A 7,706-nucleotide genomic window follows, 5' to 3' on the forward strand; every position below is an offset into this window, starting at 1 on the left:
GGGCTCAGGAAGACCCCCTTCTTCCAGCCAAGGAGTCTTTATTTGCGGTTCCATAAAAGAAGCCGAGAAATGCAGGCTCTGGGGCCATAGCCGACCTGCGGCGGTGGCGGCGAGGGTGGGGGAGCGCGGGCGCGGCCGTCGGCCCAAAGAGATGCAAAGTGATAAATACATTGTTTGCAGCCGCCTGCTCCTCGGGCCCTTGGGAGCATAGAAAATGAGGCACTTTCTTCCCCTTTTAACTCGAGGGGAGTACCAATAACTCATGTATGTTATAATTCTTCATTGCCCCTAGGTAGTCTGGGAAAAGTAGAAGAAAAGAAAATGCCAGAAAGTTATGGTAAAACTTAAGATGTAGCGAAGTCGCTTTCTTTGCCCCTGCTGTGAGTGTTTGAATAAGAAGAATGCTCCTGGACTGTAACAAGCAAAAAGAATGAAGAAGACAAAAGATTTCCAGAAAAAGGTTTAGCTAGAAGACAAGGCAAGTGAAACTGAAAGGAGGAGAAAAAAGCATTTACAATGGAACAATAAGTGTACTAATCGCTTTGATATATTATACAAGCCCAAAGACCCAAAACATTGTGTAATTATTTATAAATGACTTCTCCACTCCTGTGTATAATGCAGAGGAAAGAATAAAACTGCAGGCTACTCTCTAAACTATTTCTAAATAGACCTGGTTCAAAAGAAGGCAGAAGTGTTTGAAATAAAATAATTAATGGTGGATTTTATGGTTGTCTCATTAAAACATTTTAATTACTACTAACAAAATGCATTTGTGTTCAAACCCAACATGAATTTATGTAGTTGAGCATTAAGGTAGAGAAAAGCAAAAGGAAAACATTTCAGCTATTTCTTTCTCTGTGTTTATTTCTGAATTCTCTCCATAAACCAATAGTTAAATTCCATTAGGATAAATTTCACTGCCACTTCTGTTTTACACAGAGAAGAAAACACCCGCACACAGTTTTCCCACACTTGACCCACAAGCATTGGGGTGGAGGGGATGTTTTTAATCTCAACTGAAGACGTTCTTAAGACTTCAGAAACATGAAAGCTGACAAAAGTGAAACGGCTCAGCAAAATTAACTCTGGCTTTGGCAATATACTGCAGCAGGTGCAGCCTGTATTTGGGGAGATAACTCTAGTAACAGCAACAGCAGGAGCTATGTTTTGTTTTGTTTTAATCTGAGCCCAGCAGTTTTAAGAATTCTACAAAAGCAAAACTCAGACTCTCTGAAGATTCTGGATAGATTTTAGCTTCATGCAGCTGATTGGAAAATGATTCTAGGCCTCACTGCTGTGAGGGGATGGGGGTGGGGTGAGCACCTCTGCCTGCTCCCTCTTCATTTCAGGGCCTGCACCCTAATGGGCCCTCTCTGCACAAGCATGCACATCCTCTTCGCCTCCGCCACTCTACTTTGGGCACAAAAAGGACATTGTTTCACCCAAGACTGGCCCAAACTGCAAATGTACTGCAAACCTTAGGCCAGCCGAAGCACATACTGTCCCCTACCAGGCTTGAGAACTCCAATCAAATTTGAAAAATTCTTAAAGAAAGAATTGATTTGGCTAAGATTTGCCCAGTATGTTTTTAGAAGGTACTTCTTATGCAGCACTAGAATAAAGTAGATTTGCACCAGGACTTCCCCTGGAGGCCAAGATTCATCCCACACCTAGGCAGACTACAGAAAACCAAACACATCAGTACACAGTGCCGCCAAATATTCAAGCAGACATCTCTGAGGTGGGAATGCATAGAGCAGGCACTGTATTTAGCAGGGCAGGGGCCGAGGGTGCCTCCATGGATTTCTGGAAACCATGGATAATTTGCCATTTTCCTTGCTCTGTCACTGAAAGACCCCTCTGTTTCCCCCCTCCTGCCTCATACCCCCATCCCTTTTACCCCCCCTTACACAACTGTCATGGGTCATCAGTAAAGAAAATAGGGAATTGTTTCTCCTTTCGATTCCCCCAACCCCACCCTGCTTCTCTTAGATGGAAACGCATATCTGCGGGTGTACTTAAAGAACTAAATGAAACTGTGTGCCTCTGGGTCCCACGTCATCTTTCATCCCTCCTCTTGAGTAACTGCACCTTTTTCTTCCGAAAAGATTGTGTGTTTTTTCCTAAATTCTACCCACCAAGTCAATGCCATCCCTCCCGCTCCAGGTAACTCCACAAAGAAAACGATGATGGAAGTTGAGCAGTCTTGTTTAGAAAGGATGGCCCTCCTCAAAGCTTTACTTTGCAAAAATTTCGATCAAGGCTGCCTCTGTAGACATCGGCATTGCCCAACAGCCTTATAAACTAAGTGTGTTGCACTTTCCTGTGCCCAACTCCTGGATGGATGAGAGGCTAAGGTGCCTGTGCCGCTTACCTCTCCAATCATAAATTGTATCTGAGAGCTTGTGTGTACTGTAAAAAAGGAACTTTGCCTGTAACTCCATGAAATTCAAATATGTAGGTGCCACAGCACTCTTGAAATTAATATCCTATCTAACCAACTGAAATGGGTGGGAAATGATAAATCTCAACTAAAACAATTTGGGGAGGGAGTATAATATGTGATGATGTGTGTGTGTGTCCCCCTCCTCGTCCCCCCCCCCTCCCCCAGTACATTCAGATTATCATCCCAGCACTTGTAATTATAGGACACTAACTTCTCAGCCTCATTCCCATTATAGTATCTCTAAAAGGTAGTTTGCTCTACCTCAGGCTTACAGTGTTTCTAATAAATGAAAGGGAAGATGGCAAGGAGGCCATTTGGCTCGGCCTTATGTCCGTAAAAGAGGCTCAAAGCCTGTGGGTGTGAACTCCAAATGAGGTCACACACTTGGCACTGAGACATTGATAGGGCTGGAGGAAGAAAGTGTGCAAACACAAATTTAAATCTGGATCCATCCAGGCACTATAATTTAATGTTCATTTTAAAACCTTGAAATTTTTTTGTGAACAGCAAAGACTGCTTTGTATTTTCATGTGTTGATCACATTAATTATATGTAAACATTTATAATTTACCACTATTTTCTGCTCTTTTAGCCTTTCTTCATTAAAAAAAACACACCAAAAAATTCCCCAAAACCCTGAAAGCTTTGCTCAACCCTGAGAACTTCTCCCTAGCATCTCTCCATAAAGTTGGTTCCTTCATCAGTGTGTTCATTCAGAAAGATCGTCTCAATAATGAACTGAAACCACCACCCTGCTTAGTTCCATGGTGGTCTTGGATCCCAGAGTTGCCCAGAGTTGCCCAGAACAGATCTGTACCTTCTGGTCCCTGCATGTCTTTCAAGGACCCTCCCTTCACCTCACTCCCTCAGCTGTCAGACAGGCAGGCAAAGCCACAGGAGGAGCCCCAGCCTTGATATCACAGGTAGCATCTCTGAGCTGCCACAGAAACATGCCCGATCTGCTTTAAGGGCTTAGGCAAGCATAGGATAAGAGGGTGGATGGTAAAGCTTAAGACTCTAGGTGTCAGCAAATAGAGACCACAGCATGTGGTCCAGATTTCCAGAGATTCTAATTGTCAGCATCTGAGATGGAGCCCCCATCATCACTATATCCCAGGTGACCACAGTGTGAGAAACTCCAGTTTAATCCAGTCCCTTGAGACATCTGTACAACCCACTCATCTCCACCCCCGCCCCAGCAGATTGGCAGCTGGATGGTTCACACAGCAGGCAGCCAGAACACCTGGTGCAGCCCTCACCATCTCGGCGCCTGCTGTGGTTGGATTTATTACATGTCCACATTGCATCCTATTGTGCACTGGGAATAAGAGCTTCCACAAATGTGCTCTGATTAGGCACCAAGAGATCCGGGAGAGTGGGAGAAACTTTCATCCTCTCCAGCAAGGATACATATGCTCCGAGAAGGGCCCAGACTTTTTCTCTTAAGGGGAAAACTCAGCCTCATAAGGAACAGGTCTGAGCCTAAGCTATCATCTCATTCTCATCCTCTCAGCATTCAGCTCCATCCTCATTGGGTCCCTTGTAAGAGGAACCCAAGCCTCAGATGCACTTATGAAAAGCACCAGGGGCAGGCACTAATGTTCAGGGGAGAGCTGCCACAAGCAATGTCCAAGAGCCAGGAGCAGGCAGAACAGGGCTAAGATGCCATCTGGTCAGGTCACTAAGTTATAGGCAGAGGAGGAGACAAAAGCAGGTGAGAGCACGGAGTCACTGCTAGCTCCTAAGGTGTCTTTGTGCACATGTGAAAAGCACAATTCTCTGGGCAGAGCAGTCCCACATCAGGGTGCATAGCTTTGTGGGTGGTGGAGAGGCTAGATTTTAGTCACCACTTGCCCTGGATGCCCTTGTGCAGTAAGCCACTAGAACACCTCTGACAGCCTTACTTAGAGAGAGCAGGAGGTAGAGGAGACAGAAAGGAAGAAGAAAGGCCACCAAAGCCATTCAAGGCCCATCCAACTGACCCCTGCTCTTCTCACTGGATCCCCACATAAAGCCCACCAGACTGGCCAACAAATTGTTGCCACAGTCATCCCCCCTGCTCCCTTTTACCTAGATTGTCTATTCACATCCCTTCTATCCTTCAAGGCCTTCTCAAACCCCTCTCTGCCAGGAAGCCTTTTCTGAACACCTCCTTCACTTTGGGGGGGTACACAATGATCCTTAGATTTGTTCTCTGAGTGGGCCCTCACCACTTCTCTCAGCCAGTAGCAGGTCACCTCTCTGTGGCCATGTCTCTCCTGCCCCAAGACTATATAGTATGCCTGATTCTCCACAGACACCTGGCACAGGGCAGCATACAGTAGGCACTCACTGTATATGTATTGTTTGATTGTGATGGAAAAACATGGAATGAGGGCTGAAAGGACTCCTGAGTCTGGTCCAGGTTTGACTACTAGTGATCCCTGGGGTAACCTGTAGAAAAGACCTCCCCATCTTCCATCTGTTTCCATGTATAAGATGCAGTGGATGGATGAATACTCTCCAAGGGTTCTGCTAGCATTGAAGCCTCATCTTACAAGACTCAGAGTTCCTGGCCCCCAACAGCCAGTTTTTCACCCCTGTTATTTCAGTGTCTAGCACTGTACTTGGTCCAGAATAGGCAACAAGATTAGGCGGTGGTGCTCAGTGGTTGCAGCATCGGCCTGTGCACTGAAGGTTTGCAGGTTCGAGTCCCAGTCAAGGGCACATGCCTAGGTTGTAGGTTCCAGCCCCAGCCCCAGTTGGGACAGGTGCAAGTGGCAAACATCTCACAGGGATGTTTCTCTCTCTCTCTCTCTCTCTCTCCCTCTCTCTCTCTCTCTCTCTCTTTCTCTCTCTCTCTCTTCCTTCCTCCCTCCCTTCTACTCTCTCTAAAAACCAATGGGAAAAATATCCTTGGGTGAGGATTAACAACAACAACACAAACCAAAACAAACAAAACAGAAACAGACAATAATATGGTATATGGGTTGTCTCAGTCACTCACTATGATTTGGCAATCTAAGCATTTAACTCAGTGTTTTATTTAGCAAACCATAGATATTAAACATAGCCAACTCAAGCAAAAAAAAAAAAAAAAAGCCCTACTAGGAAAATATCTACTATGGGGTTTCTTGTCCACTCAGTGGGAAGACTAGAGAACCAGGTTTGGAAAATGGGCGTGTGTGTGTGTGTGTGTGTGTGTGTGTGTAAAACCACGCATGCACAGGGAAGGCATGCATAGGTCAGGATGCTGGCCACCTCTTTTACCACCGGTCACTGCCTAACCCTAACCAGTTGCTGCCACAACACAAATGTACTCTGAACTGCCACTAGCCCAGAGCCTAAGTTCCAAGTGGTAGTTCCTCATTGCCATAAATGAGGAAGGAGATGCTCATGCATTCAAATTCCTCAATAGGAAGGCTCTTCGGATGCAAGGCAGCCAAGAAATGACAAATGGCCATTCTGATGACCCTGTTCCTCTGACCAAACAGATTCTTCCCTCCAGCAATTTGGAAAAAGGACCTATAGTATGTTGAATACTGGCTCCCCCTAGAACCTCAGAATGTGGACTTATTTGGAATAAGGGTTTTTGCAGCTGCAATTAAGGTAAGGATTTCAAGATGAAATCATTCTGGATTGGGGTGGGCCCTAAATTCATTCACAAGTGTCCTTAGACAGAAAAGAAGACCCAGAAACACAGAGGAGAAAGAGGCAGAAATGGAAGTGGTGCAGTTATAAGACAAGGAACGCTAAGCACTGCCAGGAGCCACCGGGAACTAGGAGAGGCACAGAATGGATTTTCCCTCAGAACTGTGAAAAAGAGTCAATCCTGCTGACACTTTGATTTCAAAATTCTGGTCTCCTGAACTGTAAGAGAATAAATCTGTTGTTTTAAGGCCCCTAGTTTGCAGCAATTTATTACGGCAGTCTCTGGAAAATAATACAGAGGTACAGAGATGCCATCAAGTCAAAGCTGGTGGGAGTGCATTGGGGTCATGGGAAGCTGAAGCAGGGAGAGAAACAGAAGCAACAAGCAGACCTAGGATACCTGGCTACTGCAGGCTCACACAAATGCCAGCAGCCCTTGGGTTCCTTGAGATGCCCAATCGCACTCAATAATTTCCCTTTCTTGCTTAAACTGACTAAAGCCACTTTTTATAACTTTTAAAACACCTAAAGCCCTCATTTATGACCGTGTCCAGCCTCCTCTCTCCCTACTAGCTGGGAGTACATATGGAGTGCCGCAGGGGAAGGGAGGACTGGTAGATAGAATCCACTGAGCCAGCAGACAAGCACTGGTCAGCCAGCCAAGGTGGGTTCTGCCTCCAGAGAGCGCCCCTCTAGAAAGAGGACAGTGCCCAAGGCAGAGTCTGCTCCGAGGACAGCAGGCTAAAGGACTGAGGCCACCACCCAGATATCAGGAGGAGAGGGGTAAAACTCTGCTAAAAGGTATTCATTTTGTTTTCAACCCCATCCCCATACTCTGGTACTGTTCCTTAGTGACTGTTTTCCCCTAAGTACAGAGTTGGGGGTGTCTGGACCTCTACTGCTCCAGAGTAAGCACTGGTGAACAAAGAAAAGCAACTCCTGACATGCAGAAAGAAACCTGCTAGAATAGGAGCCTTTACCTCACTAAGGGGAGAAGGGGGTGGAGTGTGAGGGGTGCTTGCTACCCTCTCTCCTGTCCCCTAGATGGCTTCCACTGAAGGGGGCCTCAGAGGATGTAAGCAAAGAGACTAAAGGGCAAATGGGAGGTGGGGTGTGGGGAGGAGGATGCAAGAGCTCCCTGACGGGAAGGGATTCCGACTGTGCTAGGGCTGTTGGGGGGAGAACTGCCAAGGTTCCACCAACTTGGGAAATCATCCGTTCCTTTACTTTCCGAACAGGTCCTCCACCCCCGCCCCCTGGTGAAGGTAGCAGAGCCATTCCCCTGTCTATTTGGATAGGGTTTTCCCGAGTTCCGAGGGCACTGTATCTCGCTACCATTCATCTAGCAAAAGCACCTTGCCAAGTATCCCACGAAATCTCACATCAACCTCAACAGGGTAGACTTTGTGCAGAAGTCAAATCACTTTCCCAAAATCAAGCGGCCTGAATGAGGAAGCGAACCCAGGATCCCAGCTGGCTCCAGGTTTCCGCTACACGCTGCCCTGCTCACACTTTCCAGCGCCCCGCCTGGCCATCCCACCCCAGCGAGGGGCGCCCCGCCCGCCCCCGGAGGAGCGTGCCTGGGCGGCTAATCGCCTGCCGCCCCCGCCTCCATTTTTCACCGACT

Source organism: Myotis davidii, unplaced genomic scaffold (assembly GCF_000327345.1).
Source record: "Myotis davidii unplaced genomic scaffold, ASM32734v1 scaffold471, whole genome shotgun sequence".
NCBI lineage: Eukaryota > Metazoa > Chordata > Mammalia > Chiroptera > Vespertilionidae > Myotis > Myotis davidii.